We start from the raw sequence: 16,384 nt of genomic DNA, 5'->3' as shown, positions 1-16,384 counted from the left end.
CATTGTTCTGAAAGTGGATGGTTACATATTTTTAATCATGTAATTACATGTGCAAGGCTTGTCTGCCAGCCAGTGGTAAACAGTTAAAAATGTTGACAAAAGTCTGAAGTGCTGTGAGATGATTATTTGGATTGGGAGGACAAAAAAAAGACTAGACTTTAAAAAATGTTTTTTTTACATGAAAAAAATACCTGAACACTGCTTTTATATTAGGAGGCACAAGTCAAAGAGGTTTAATCCCTTAGTTATAATCTTCATTGCATGCTTTCATGTAAAATCTTATAATCTAAAGTAACAAGTAACTAGCTGACAAATAAATGTAGCGGGCTAAAAAAGTACAACATTGTCTTCTGAAATGTAGTGAAATAGAAGTATAGAGTAGCATAAAATGGAAATACTAAAGTTAATTACAACTACCTCAAAATTGTACCTAAGTGCAGCACTTGATCATTAAGAAGTGGAAAAGTGAGCATGACACCTTAAGATTTTGCATTGTCGATAAGTGTCCTTCTCTACGTGAAATGGTTCAAATTTTTGTTCTCAAAGATATGAACATGCAGACCAGAGATTTAAAGTCAATGTCGGCCTAAAACCTCTCTTCCTATATTGTTTCTAATGAACACATATATTTGTTTACCTGCAGTGAGAGATATCCACTTAATTTGTGACCCCTAGTGACCCATTTGAAATCTTCTCACTGGTGGGTCATATTTAAAACAGTGCTGTTAATACATTACACCTCCCTTTTCTGAACCCACATTTTTCTATTAATAACATGATCTGTTTACATGTTGAAATACATTACGTTTCATTCAGAACCTACATTGTAAAATACCATCGTGGAGGTATAAATTCCATCAGCTCAGACCTAAACACACACAAAATGCTGTAACCCCGTGCTTGATAGCCCATCACATGGTTGAAATACAGAGTAATTCCCAGTCTACGGTACAAATGTTCCTGTGGGATTAGTGTTGTAGACAAGACTCCTTTGTTTTGGATTTTAGTCTAACATTCTCTGGCTTTCAAATCATTTCACAACTCCAAAACTCCTTTCTGCTCAGCTACTAGAACCTCGCAATGTAATCAGCAGAATTACGCTGACCTGCCTCCATCCTGATAGCAATTAAGTGACCATTACCATGCATCTAACGCCAAGCTATATGCCTAGTTAGTACAATTGCCGTGGTGTGTCGGAGAAGGGGTGCGAATGAGAGACTAGAAAATGCTTTTCAAGAGGGACGCTCTGAAACTTCCAATGCACATTTGCCATGCTTTTAAGTGATTTACAAATGAGAGGCATGCAGGCTTTGTGAGAGGGAGAGGGAGAGAGAGAGAGAGAGAGAGAGAGAGAGAGAGAGAGAGAGAGGGGTTTTCAGTGAGAGCTTTGTGTGTCCCTGCCTACCCACGGCATATAGATGGAGTTAGAAATTGTGTTTGTGCGTCATCAGTGGTCATTAAAGCAAGATATACACCGGAGCCACTTGTAGTACGTTGATGAAGAAAAAAGGAAAAAAAGGAGATGATGGAGCTGGTAAATGTTTGTGTGATGTTTTTGTGTGTTATTCATAGCAGAATGGAATAAAAAAGTAAGAATGATGCTGTTTTGTTACAAAGCAATGTACATTTTGCTATTGATATGTTTTTAAATGTATGAATAGTCTAAATATGTGTGTGTTTAGTCATTCATTTGCGTTCCTTTCACTGCAATTCCCCTGACGCCCCTCCAACTCATTCCCATGTGTACACACATACACACACACGCACACACACACACACACACACACACACACACACACACACACACACACACACACACACACACACACACACACACACAGACACACACATACTCTCTCACTCTCACATACAAAAGCGCAAACACACACCACCACCACCACAAAAAATAATATACAATATCTCAAGTAAACAGACTAACTCCCTGTCAGTGACAATGTCTTGTCGACCACTTTTGACTCATTTGTTGTGACTTTCCTTCAGTGTGCAGGAGTGGCTTGTTTTAGCCAGGCAGCCCTTGAACAAAGATGAGAGGGAAGAGAAAAAAAAGACAGAGGAAGAGGGAGGAGGGACAATCTAAAAAGCCACCCATCCCCCATCTCGCTAAAAAAAAAAAAATGCACGCCTTGCCATGATTTCCTCCCTCACCTTCCTATTTGAGTTCTGTGTTATTCAACTCAAACTTTTCTGTTCCAGTCTCTGATAAAATGCAAAACACTTGATATTATCCTGATTCATGCAACTTTTTTTGACTCTCCCTTTGATTTAGGAAAATTATTTGGCAGGTTGGCTGCTTGGGGCAACAGGTTTCTCTGTGAATAATAAGCAGCTTTTATATGCCAGTGGACTGTGATAAATATTGTTTTAGTACGATTCCACATAAACTTACACTCCATATGTCCTCAATTCTTTCGGAATGAGGTCATAAACCGACACTTTTCAATGTCAGCTGTTTTGAACATGGCTTCTGTGTTGGAGCCATTGTTACTGGCTGGAACTGTGCGTGTGTGTGGATGGTTCATGCTCGACTTTGCAGAAGGGATTGGGGGTGGGTAGGGTGTTGGGAATTGGCATGGTGCTGGTGGTGTTGGAGGCGGGGAGGGTCGTGCTTCTCTTCCTCACCAAACACACACACACACACACACACACACACACACACACACACACACACACACACACACACACACACACACACACACACACACACACACACACACACACACACTCACTCATCACTGAAGTAAAGTAAAACACAGCTAGGCCTAATTACAAAGTCGCTTCAAGCACTTGGGGCGATACAAACAACAGCTGTCTGTGGCATAAGTAGAAAAGTCAAACACACAGTTGCATACAGAGGCACACCGACACACACACACACGCCTTGGATATAATTAGCAAGATCAAGGTAAGTGTAGCCCAACTCAAGATGGCTGTGTGTGTGTTTAGTGTGCTGCAAAACAACTATTTGTTAGGTTTCACAATGGTAGATAAATATGCAGCAACTGTGAGGTGAATGTACTGTGCATGTTGTTTACCATTAAAACTGGTAAATGTAAACTAAGTTGATGTGAATGGAGAACCAACACAAGGCTCTGACACCCTGATCTGTGATTTATATATTAGTAAGCACTGTTATTTCTGTACATCCGATGATGGATGTACTATGGAGTGTGTAAAAAGCAAGGCAGCCCAGCCATGTATGCAGGTTTCTATCCAACGACCGGCAGGCAATTACTTCAGTCTGAGAATGTTTGGTTAGAATGACGGATTGTATACACTTAGCCTTGAATCACACATGCAACTTTATTTGTTAGTAGTGAGCTAAATAAAAGCCAACCTGACAAGGATATTCCTTTTTTACAGATGACTTATCTCTGAGGACCATTGACCAATACGTCTGAGAAACACGCAGTATTTTTGTACCATATTGATATGGTCAGAAAGATGTCGATATCTAGAGCAGCTAATCTCAACCCCTGGGCCTCAGAGCGCCAACTAGTGGCCAGTGGATGTAATGTAAAATGGTTAGATTAAATGAGGAAAAAAAAACTTTGGGGTAATTTACAAAGCTAGCTATTTTCATGTCTTAATGTGCTCAGATATTCACATAAATGAACGTCAATTAAAAAAGGCATAATTTCAATAAACCAGTTCTGTTTGAATATCATCCCACCGATCACAACACATCATCAGGTAAAGACAAACGTCTTGGTAGCTAACGTTCTCTTGGATTCAGTGATACAACTGATTCCTTTTTTGGAAGAAAAAATGCTCCAAAGCGTGCTGTGAGGAAATATGACCCTGAATACCTTTCAATGGCAGGTAGTGATGGGTGAGGGTGAGACTATTAATTTTGGTCATTACAGCTGACAGATGCAAAACACATATTCACAGACCAGTTTATTTTTTAAATATATACGTATATATATTTTGATAAAAAAGAATAAAAAAATAGATATCTTTTTATTTCACACAACAGATCAGTTAACTAGAACTACTAGCAGTTTGACACCTATGTGAAAATTAAGGCGGTATAATGTCTTCTGCTGCTGTAGTTAAGTTTTGTCAAGCCTGAGAAAATAACCCTGATGATGTCACAGTGATGCTATCAAGGTTATCTCAGTTTGGGCTAAGACTCTAAAATTTTAGAAAGGCTGTGTTACAAAAGGTGTGACAAAGGTGTTTACCAGGCACTATATATCTTGACCTCTTTTTTACTTTTACCACTGAATCACTGGATTACTGATGTTAGTCCTGACAGTTTGAACCACAACAACTACTACTGTAATCAGTTTCAACAGCAGTAATAGCAGTATCCGTAGCAGTAGTACTATTAATTGTAGTGGCAATATCAATTTCAGCTTTCCGTACAGACTGGGAAGTGAGTTAGTGTGGAGGTGGGTATGCTGGTGAGTGTTTGAGGCGAGGGTTAGATGAGTGGGGGTGTAAGCAGGTTTTATATATAGTACTATTTCAGATTTTGTAAGTGTCTGCAAAGCAGGTAATATGGGTCCTGACCTCTATAGCTCCTCCAGCTGAAATCATGTTTCATGGACTGTCAATAGTCCAGGGCGTTAAACTAGAGAGAAAAAAGCAACACTGGGAGTCACCTAAATTTACTCATGGGAGTGTGTTTACTTTAAGCTTTTTCCCCAGGTACTTTTAAAATGTCAACAGAAAATTCCAACTAGCCATAATCTTGCACATGCCCATCTTCATTCAATATATTTATTTAATACACAACAGTGTGAAGTACAACCTGAGGAGCACTAAATATAAATGCTTTATCATATTATTGCATGCAGGTTAATAGTTGGCAGAGAGCCTAAACTGTATTTCAAAACCATGATTTTTAAAAGATGTTTCATCAAATAGCAAATACAGTGTGTAAAAGAAAAGTTATTTAGATTTTTGTGTCTTGGGGATGGGATACAATGTAAACAAAGTATTACTGTATAGCTCCATGGCTGAACTTATAACCTAAAAAACTGTTAACAAACTGTGCCAACAGTAAGGGAATATAATCATGACAGTATACAATGTGAATGTATCCTCTGTGACATCACCGTTAAGTTTCTAAATGCTAACGTTAGCCTAGCTATAATGCTAATCATCGCTTTGAACTAGACAGGCCCAGGAGGAGCGACTCAAACATGGTAGCTCATGTTTTTTTCCCCCCAGTCCAAAGGGAAGCTACCCGGTCCAAACAATGGAAGCTGTAGTTGTAGGCGAGAAATCAAGGTGTAGATTTCCAATATTGGCAGTCTTCTTCAACACAGTATGATGTTCATTTAGTAAATGATGCTCCCATTTAGAGTAAAATAGATGATAAAGCAGGGTATGCTATAGGGCATGGCTACCTTTCGATTGACAGGTCAACTTACAGGACAAAACAGTTCCTGATATCCCGTTGGATACTGTTGCGTGCAAGGAAGATAAGATAAGATAAGATAATCCTTTATTAGTCCCGCAGCGGGGAAATTTGCAGGCTTGCTCCAGACCATCCTCCAACGCCCCCACAATGGCCAGCAGGATGCTGTTTATATGTAAAATGTAAACCCTGAAAAGCGAAATCAGCTATAGAGACCAAAATCTGTTTTTTCACTAGGCTATAATGCTTCCTTTTTCAACCCTTGCGCTTGCTATTTATATGAAATATGTAAAGCATATTTTAATGAGCCTCACTAGCACGTGTGAAATTGACTGAAGATGTAATGTTATAGCTGTAGCTTCGCTGTAAATGTAGGCTATGGGAAAGCCTGTAGGCATCTCTAAATTGTCCAAATCATTGTTGATCAAAGTCTGGGTCAGTATGCCAAATCTTTATTTTAAAGAAAGGTTATTAACTTTTTAAGGTGCTTACAGTTTCAAGTTATGGAAATATTCTACAAAGTAACACTTCTGTCTCCTAACATCAACTCAAACTCACAGAAGAACACAAGCTTAAACACACACATACACATGAACACTATAGAAATGCCACTCGTCTAGTTTGTTACAGATCAATGTAGATCAAAGTTACAGATTTTAATTTTTCTGTTAATTTTCTGTACTGCCTGGACATCTTTTTAAATGTTGCCCTTTATAGTAGTTACAAAACTAACAGCTCTTAAAATGATTGTGTATATTCTTTCTACTTACTATACCTTACATCTCAAATTTACTTTTGTTTTTATGATCCCCAAAACTGAGGATCTCTGGCACGTTTAACTCAACAGGATTTTTTATCGTAAAAAGTTTGTGTAACTAAAACCTATGAGTGCAATGTGTAGCTGCCTCGTTATGGGATCGCATGGACACATTTCAACAGTGGTGCATTTACCGCTGGTTGGAAAGCTCGCTAAATTGGAGTAATAGAGCCTCATGCCAGACAATAATGTGAGTTAAGTCCTTTAGGGCAAGGAGCTGCAGAGATAGGCAAACAAAAGATAATCAATATCATATGGTGTGTCGCCTGGAGTCTAGACCAGCCCCTCGCCGGCATACTCATCACATGCCTCTGAGCGGTTGTCTACCAACAGATTCAATGTCAGACACAATGTCAAACAGGCAACCCGTCCAGGGCTAACGTGTTAATTACAGCATCATCACACAAATAAACACGGTGGTAATATGACAGCTTTTAAGGAGAGGTATCATTTTGGATGTGTTTTCAAATTCAATATGCCATTAATGATGTTGAATGAGCATCCTGGTTATATTAAAAACAGAGAGATAACATAAATACTTGCCTGAAGTTACATTTACTGAAATTGAATTTAGGAATTTTGTGGAGCATTTATTAATCTCACAGGATTTACATGTTACAAAGTGTCAACACACACCATACCCTTTGTAAACATAGTTTTCACAGAAATGACGCCAGGCTTTTTCCTACCTGATGAGAAAACTGGAAGTGATACTAGAGAAGGCAGTAAAAAGGATGTTAAACATTTTTTTTTTTTCTTCAGCAGTGGCATTGGACACGGTATGTGCACTAAGGACACGCAGCATCAGATGCCAAAGCAAGTGGCCGACACAATGTAAAGCTCAATAGTGGTGGCTTCAAATTGCAATGTGTGCCAGTGTATAGAACGAGGTTGCTACGCGGGCCAGCATACACACTTGCACACTTATAAAACATGCAAACGCTTTAGGTACCTTTTCCTGCCCCCCACACACACACACACACACACACACACACACACACACACACACACACACACACACACACACACACACACACACACACACACACACACACACAACACCCTCTCCCTGCTCTCTATCTCTTTTGAACCTGGGGACAGACAGAGGCGACTCTGTTTTTGAATTAAAGGGCCATACGACAGGAGTGGATACTTCCTTTCCTCTGTGACAAGCTGTATGTAACCGGGTTCCGGTAAAATTTACCACACGTACTAAAAAAGGTATGACAACAGCTCCCTGTCTTACTTCCTGTTTCCCCTTTTGTAAGTCAGACATGGGATCCTTATGTGAGCTCTGCAACGCACTCACAGAACAACATAAGACATGATGATGAAATCCCACGCTGTGATACTGTGATATTCTCGCTGTATCCCCGATGGCAGTTTTTTTTGTTTAGTTGTATGCTCTCGTGGCACCTTGTCCCTAAACATGCATGGTTGCTTTTGAATGAGCTGTGGGGGGGGGTGGGGGGGGGGGGGGTAGATACCATTTGAGTGTGTGCTAGCACTTTTGGACACCAGTTCTCCTACAACCAGCCTGTGCACTTTTTCAGTGTGTGTCATGCTTTTCATGCAGAGGATGTGTATTATGCTTGCATGTGGCTGCTCCTGTGTGTGTGTGTGTGTGTGTGTGTGTGTGTGTGTGTGTGTGTGTGTGTGTGTGTGTGTGTGTGTGTGTTCAGGGCTAGTGTGTGTGTGTGTGTGTGTGTGTTTTAGAGTGATAATTCTGCTGAGAGGCAGGCAGACTGTAGGGGAGGGTGAATGAGGAGGAAGAGGAGGAGGACTGAAGACAATGTGAGCGCTGCAGTATGATCCTGTATCCATCAGGCTGCCTCCTGCAGTCACCGCTGCTTAAAATGCACTGCCACAGACACACACGCTCTCTCTCTCACTCTCACTCATACTCACACACACACACACACACACACACACACACACACACACACACACACACACACACACACACACACACACACACACACACACACACACACACACACACACAGGAAATGGCCTCAATCACTGTAGCACACAGTCCACAGTTTCTCATTCCAGATGGGATTATGATGTTATTACTGCACGATTACACCACATAACTATATTAGCAACAGAACACAACCTGGGACTTCTCAATCAGTCACCTTCCCTTTGTACGGAGAGGACTTTTCAACAACCCCTCCCTGCCTTACACACAGATACACAATGTACACACCCTGAACTAACAACAGCAGGAGTCAGCCATTTGCCTTCATCTCTCTCCTCCCTGCTGGTGCTGCTGCTGGTGGTGGTGAATTAGCTATTATAAGCATAATTTAACAACGTTTGCACTGGGCTGTATTGCCATTTTTATATCTCTCTGATTTTGTGTTGATCCAGTGACACAACAAGATTTGTGTTGCACTGGGAGCTTTCTGCAGGTGGATGTTGCGGCCCAGCTGAGAACGACAACGCTAAAATAGCAAGAATGATTACTCATGTGGGTGGATCCACCCTCACTTCCCCTCCCCACCCTATGGAATTTGATGAGACGGAAAGGAAAAGGTGGTCAGAAAAGAGAAGAAGAGGAGTCGAGGGAGGGGAGGCAAAATGAGAGGGATGTGAAAAATTTAAAGAGGAGAGACGTGTAACCAGGAAATAGATGAGATCCAAAAGCTGTTTCAGATTGAGTCAACAAGATAGAGAACGAGAGAGAAAGTGAGGGAGCCGCACTTCCTTCTGTAACGAACAGGAGGCAAAAGAACCCAGTCCTTCTCAGTACAAAACCATATGCATTCATTGGGGAAAGCTTTGTCCCTGTTGAAACGTCACCTGAAGAGACAGAAGGAGTAATTAAACACAACATGTTGCGTAAAAAGCTGCCACCACTTAACACAATCAGCAGTAACAAAGAAGAAATCTGTATGTATAAGAGGTATTAAAAAAAGCACATTTGACTTGAGTTGAATTCTTTTTCTGATCAAATGAATCAAGAGAGGTGTGGCATCGGGGAACAAAATGGGTGTAATTTGTCTTATTCAAAAGAGGTAATTTGAGATCCCATAAATATTTCACGCTGTATGGCAAGATGTGGGCTTCCTCCTGCTGTTCGGAGATACTGTATTTGCTCATGGGCTGGTTTGGCAACAAAGCACACACACCACCACCACCACCCCCCCCGGCTCCCCCCCCTCCCTGAGGTATCTCCTTTGAGGGTTCTTCTTGCACTCCTTTGCCATCTGACAATTAGCATGCGATCGCTAATGCACTACTAGCTAATTGAGCACAAGGGGGCTGAAGGTGTCAGTCACTGGAGAGGGCTTGTGATAGCTGCGTGTCCTAGTACCGAACACTAGTGAAGATGAACTTTTTTTGAGAGCAAAGCGGGGCACAACAAATTGAAGACAGTGTAAACCCCTTTAAAATAAGAAAATATTTTATAGTTGCATTTTATTTTTAAGTAGACAATATGAAGAATAAATAGGGATTATGACTTGCCTTAAGGTTTTGACCTCCATTTGATACTACTGGCACCGGACCACTAACAACATTTACATATTTACCATCCACCTTTTATTGGGCCCGGTTCAACCTGTAGTCAGGTGACACAAACATGCACAGAAACAATACACAGTGATACATCAACGCTGCCTAGAACAATGCCCCTCATTGAGTAGCTATAACAACAGCTGCCCTGAGGTCTATGTTTGTATCTGCCACACGCGCACAAGCAGCTATGCATGCAATAGTGTGCAAATGCATGCATGCATTGTTGTAACCATTTGCACCGCTGGTACAATAGGTAGCAGAATATTTAGACCCCCTTTTTTTTTTTTTTTTTTAAAGGTGAGGGTTCAGTTTTGTTTGTTTTTAAAATGCTGAGTGGGTGACCTGCAGACTGAAGGGCTTCTTTAACCACTGGTTCAGAGAGAGAAGAGAGAGAGAGAGGACACCTTGGTGTGCATTTTGCCCCGACATTCCCTCTGACATAAGGATTGGAGAGAGAGAGAGAGAGAGAGAGAGAGAGAGAGAGAGAGAGAGAGAGAGAGAGGGGCTGTTTTAAAGACTGCTCTCTTACAACAGGAAGTATCTGAACAGTGACTCACACACAAGGAGATAGAGAAAGCAGGGAGGTTCTGTTCATTGTGTTGTAACTAAATACCACCTAATGTCCTGTGTGTTGGTTATTACATTCATGGGTGTGAGGAGAATTTATTTTCTCCATTCGTGTAATAACGAACGTCAGCAGTGGGGGGGGTGGGGGGGGGGGGAGTGCATTGGTGTGTGACCATTTGAAACATGGAATGACGGATTTTTAGAATCTATATTGCATGTTAAACAAATCTTTGTGAGTGTGTGTGTTTGTGTGTTTGTGTGTAAGGAAGTCCACATGCATGTGTATGGGCGTGGGTGTTTGAGTGTGCGATTAGATCACATTTCAAGAATGCAGTGCTGCATTTTAGTAGATATGGTTGTGTATACACGTGCTGGAGGGGCTATCAGTGTGTTTTCATGTGTGTGTTTCTTATGTGTGAAGATAGTAGAGTAGATCATATGACATCAAGGATATAATGAATTACTTAACAGTCTTTTACATTCATCTGTATATGCATGTCCTTACATTTTACGAAGCAGCGATGCATTTGAGGGCTTAAGATACTCATGTGTGCATATGCTCAGGGAGCCCCACTGGAGCTCCGGAAGCTATGTATATATAAAGCACTGCTGTTACAGCTATTATATATATATATATATATATATATAATGCACTGCTGCTGGGATTCCAAGGGCTCTTCGCTGATAAGATGTCTGTGTGTCTTAACTCACTGGTACATCTCCAGTCAGCAACATGGCTCCCTCTCACTACACACATGCTGAGCAAACAAGCCTGACCTCTGCACAAAACCGACAACAACACCGTGGAGTGACAGTTATTGCACATGACTTCAGCATACAATAAACTGGAGTACATTTTAACAATGGTATTAGGAAAAAAAAACCATATTTCTACACCATCAGGTTATCACATTTATTTTACATGATAGATTACAAGGGCGTTATCTCCTATTTTTAGTCTGGCATTTACTGGGTATGTGTAACACAGGACCTAATTAATCACCTAATTTCAGTTTTTCTAGGCTTATTCTCCATAAATTGAGCAAGTGTGAAGTAATATGAGAGCTACAACTTGCAGATTCTGTGTGTTGTAACGACTTTGTAGTTACATTTATTATGTAATTAACTTTTGAGCCTAGATTGAACTTGAACTGTTGCTGTGTTATTTTGTTTGTCATTGTCAAGCGTGTGCATGGAACAGGATTGAGAACCTGCTTGACTGAAAATAAAGTACTTAGGCTACAGTCATACATTCCATCAGTATCAAAAACAGGGGAAACTCTGCCTGTAAAAAATACAACAATAATTGTTTTGACGCAGTTGCATTACTTTCAATCCTTTTTGCACATATAACAAAAATCAGTGTCTTGACAGCACATAATGGAAAAAATGTGCTGGAAGAATAATATAACAATGGTATTAGTGTGTGTATGATCTTTGTTTAAAAGAGGAAGTGCGTGTTTTCCAGCTCTAACCAGCAAAGAAGGTTATTTAACGCTTTAATCAGTGACACTTTCTTGGAATTCATGGTCATTACAGAGAGATACAGTTCACTTTTTTAAAAACACAATATTTTTCTCCCTCAGAAACAGTTGCCTGAGGGTTGCAACAGGGTCGATCAAGAAGGATGACTAGCTATCTATAGAGAAGAATATTCATCGCCATATATGATTGTATCCCTTTCATTTGCCATGACATCATTTAAAGTCGTTACACAAGTCCGAAAAAGTCATCATGGTGGACATTCTCGCGCTCTTCACGCACTTTTTTTTGAGTGCCTAGCAGCATCAACAACTTTTCGCTGATGAGACAATAGCAGATAGTTCCATTTAATGCGGGAGAAACCATTCGGCCGCGCAAAAAGGGGTGTCAGGAATTAAACAGAACACGCACTGAGGGCACCAAGCTAGCAATTTTTATAGAGGTCGTTGTCGTGATTAAAATCAAGCATAAGAGTTCATTTGATAAATTTCAAGACGAAACAAGTCGTCGATATGCAAATCACCGCGGGGAGAAATCACAGACCACCCCCGCGGCACGGAATGGACTCGACCTACTCAATCATGCACTTCAGAATACACTGCAAAGAGCATGCTTTCACCTTTAGGATTGTCTATGCTTCTTGAAGTCACCCTGGATTACTCTTTTGGATAAAACAGGTACGCACATCTCTGATTTCCTCCTTTATTACTCGCATATAGAGTCTAGCGGACCAGCCCGTGTGCTCTGAATGGGAAGTAGGTGGAAGGCGATTGTCGGATCCTGATTTATAAATAGGTTACATGCAGGCAAGGGTGTAGTGGTTGATAAAAGAAAAAAAAAAAAATCTTCTTTGACCTCCTGTCGGTGATCATCTCAAGGCACCAAGTGTGTAAAAAATATATTTATAATTTCCACTTTTCATATAGGCTACGCGATAGGCTGTAATTTGCAGCGGTTTATAATGATACTTGCGATACATGCTAGGCATCAAAGTTAATGTCAAGCTTTAAAAAGCTGCTTAAAGTCAGTTATTCCAATAAGACATGTAGGAATAAACGGAGAACGGCCGGACTCATAATCCTCCGCCAACATCCCTGAGGTTCAGCAAACTTTCCACCAGCTCACCATACACACTCATCTCTTCCTTGAGTAATTTTTTGGACAACACACACACACATACACACACACAATCACCGCAGCATCGGGCAGACAGAGTATTTGTGGCAACAACAAAAGTGCGGGTGTAATTTAAAAAAAAAAAAAAAAAAAAAAAAAGACAGCTCAGTGCAGAAAACATCCGGAAGATGGATGGACAGTGTCTTTCTTTTTTTTTTTTTTTAAAGATTGTTTTATTCACACGGAGACAGACACACAGGGTGGAGGTGGACGTAAGGGAGGAGGGGGGGGGGGGATATCCATATTAGGAAGACGTGTCCTACATAGGCTTATATACATGGCACTGAGCCTTGAGCTGCCACTGAGCAAGGCACAGGTGCCTGCAGCCTGAACTGCTCTTCTGTAGAGATGAGGATCTGAAACCGCTGGAAGATCTCTGTTGTGTCGCACACATTTCTCCTTCTTCTTTCAATCTCTGCGCCAAGTCGAGCTCTCGCAACTCATCTGCATGCGGCGTGCGTGTGTGTGTGTGTGTGTGTGTGTGTGTGTGTGTGTGTGTGATTGTGTGCGTTTCGGGGGTGGGCGGAAACATGTGGCGAGGAGTGAAGGAAAAAGGGGGGGGGGGGGGGGGTCGGGTGTTTAGTGTGTTTAATTTTTTTTTTTTTTTTTTTTTTTTTGGGGGGGGGGGGGGGGTCCATGCATGTAACCCCCCCCCCAAAAAAAAAAATAATGATGATGCACCTACAGGATGTGAGCCTGCTGTTATGGTAAAGGGAAGGGACACAATGGGATTAAGATGAGGCTGCGGGGGGGGGGGGGGGGTCTCTTTAACTCCATTATCGGACCCGTACGTACAGGTGATCGCACCAGAATGAGTCTGTGTGCGCAAAAGGAAGTATATATATATGCATATAGGATACTTTGCATACTAGCGCTATCTGCCAGTGGCACCAACGTATCTTTTTTTTATATGCACGAAAACCGATTGCGCATGTATGGTGGTGGTGGTGGGACTGCTGGTGAGCTGGGGGACAGTTGTTCAGCGTCACCTTCTCTCTGGACACTTTAGACTAAACACACACAGGAGGACACCACATCAGCTGGTCCTGCTGGATTAGAAGCGCCGGAGACACGACTGAAACGAAGACACTGTGAAGGTGTGATCTCTTGAGTGACAGGGCCTGTGCACCGCGGGGACAAACTTTTTCTGCTTCTCCTTTTTTTTTTTTTTTTTTTTTTTTTCGCCCTCGATCTTGTCCTCGGTGTTTCACACACACACACACACACACACACACACACACACACACACACACACACACACACACACACACACACACACACACACACACACACACACACACACACACACACACACGGTGCTTCTTTCCATTCGTGGTGCGTTCAGGTGCTCCCAAAAGCTCCGCCGTTTTCGTGATTGAATCGCACGAGTTTGATCAGTAATACTCACATCCTGTTTGATGGGGAAAGGAAGCCATCTATGAACTACCTATTGCACTTCCTTGTAAATGAGTGAATTATGGGAAATGGAGTGGGCATAGGTCCCCATCAATGTAATTATGAGAAAAGTCAGATTTCATTATAAATAAATGATTCATGCCATATAGCGTATTGATTGATCTGTAAACCATTATAATATAAAAGTTTATTAACGGATATAGGTTAATTTCCTATAATTGTTCATTTATCGATTAGTCTCAACAAATGTATACAATAAAGAACATTTCCCACATTACAAAATAAGTGTCAATCAAAATGTTTTTTGTCTGATTAAAGTCCGTCAGTCATTATGAAAGACAAAAGCAGCAAATCCTCACATCTAAAAAGAGGAACTGGAAAAAATCAATCTTCAAGGTGGCTATTTCCTTTTTATTCAATCAACCAGTAAATGAATCAACAATTGTTTTCAACTCTGTTATCAGCATAGTGTTGCCTATCCCTGCATGACATATCAGCTCAATATACTAGCATAATATGAACACTCCCAATATCCCACAATACTTTCCCCCGTTGAAGACATATCAGCTAGGAATCTCAGATATGAATAACAGACTACTGTATGTTAAGGTACTGGAGTCTGATCCAATGAGCTAACTTAACCACGGAATTTACCTCAGAATTCCTACGTTTGCCAGTTTTGATCTCTTGAGTCACCACATTTCCGACAACACCTGAAGGCAACAACAGTGCAACGACAAGAGACAAGAGAGAGAGACATAGGGAAACAGTGAGGGGGAGAGAGAGAGAGAGAGCGAGAGCGAGAGAGGAACCTGTACTGCTCTAAAACACAAGGAGAGAGGAATTCGCCAGAGATAATAAGAATTTACACGCGATCTTTGCAGAGTTGAACCACGGGTCGTTGTTGTCAGTCGCTGCACCGGAAGATTCAGCGTGTCACCTCTTATCTCTGCCGGATCTGGACTCTTTACATCTGCTTTTTTTTTTTTTTTTTTTTTTTTTTGGAGAGCTGCACCGGTCCCCTTTTTTTTGTGAGTGTTTGAGCTCAGCGGTGTTGTAGCTGGTAAGGAAGTGACTGTGTGTCATTATCATTGTTTGTTATGTTGAGGGTGCGCTGCTGCCAGTGCAACCCTTTGGCTGTTAATACAGAGTCTTTGCTTTTAACCCAGTCATTTCCCCCGTAAGAGTGTAGAAAAGACTGATTAAGAAACGGACAGCAAATGTACATGTGCTACAATGGAGATAAGGGTCATTTTGAGGAATGTCTGACTGATAACAGAGTTGGAACCTTGCGGGAAAAAAAGAGTCACAGTAATCATAGGATACAGTTAGGCAGGGTGCTATACAAACAACACAGAACACTAACTTCTTAAAGGGATTTTATAATGACAGTATAGGCAATATAACAGTGTAAAGTAGCTTAAGAGCACTATACACTTACATACCAGCAGCAAGAGCCCATAAGTGACAATAATAGCTATACAATAGGTGATAATATGGAGCAAAAATCCATCAAGGTCACAATAAAAGCTATTAAACATATAATATACCTATTATAGTACCATTACATGATTGTCACAGTGACCCTCCCTCTGGAGGGGGCTGGAGTATCACAGGAGATAGTTATGTAAAAGCATAGTTTGCAGTAGGGAGAGAAAGAGAGAGAGGGGTGTGTGGTGTGTGTGTGTGTGTGTGTGTGTGTGTGTAGTTGGTGATATGAGTATTCTATTCACTCTTTAGTATTCCAGGAATTATCTTTTCACAAACTCACAGAGTGTGCATGGGTTCATCAAACTGTGAGTTTTTTGTACTCGACAACACCCCCCCCCCCCCCCCCTCACACACACACACACACACACACACACACACACACACACACACACCCCACACCCTTTGATATTGTCTTTCTGTGGTGTACTGTGTTTTTCTCTCCAGTTGTGTAAAGATACAGTATTTTCTTCTGTGTAAGGTCACATACAGAAAGAGAAACAGAGATAGAGAGGGAGAGGAGG

General features: G+C 41.2%; 1 protein-coding gene across 3 annotated transcripts in view; it reads left to right on the top strand.

The window, feature by feature from the left end:
* Window positions 1-12,378: 12,378 nt before the first annotated feature.
* LOC129109906 (zinc finger protein 516-like) overlaps window positions 12,379-16,384 on the top strand; it is a 45,514-nt gene continuing 41,508 nt past the window's right edge. For 2 of the 3 annotated variants that reach the window (XM_054622054.1, XM_054622056.1), the window contains exon 1: window positions 12,379-12,457. The gene's annotated coding sequence lies outside the window, so the exon portion shown is untranslated. Of the gene's footprint in view, window positions 12,458-15,382; window positions 15,436-16,384 lie in introns of those variants that run through there. The other variant, XM_054622055.1, reaches the window with a different exon arrangement.

The sequence above is a fragment of the Anoplopoma fimbria genome, chromosome 20 (assembly GCF_027596085.1).
Source record: "Anoplopoma fimbria isolate UVic2021 breed Golden Eagle Sablefish chromosome 20, Afim_UVic_2022, whole genome shotgun sequence".
NCBI lineage: Eukaryota > Metazoa > Chordata > Actinopteri > Perciformes > Anoplopomatidae > Anoplopoma > Anoplopoma fimbria.
Note: the sequence above shows the minus strand (reverse complement) of the source record. Positions and strands in the feature narration are given on the sequence as shown.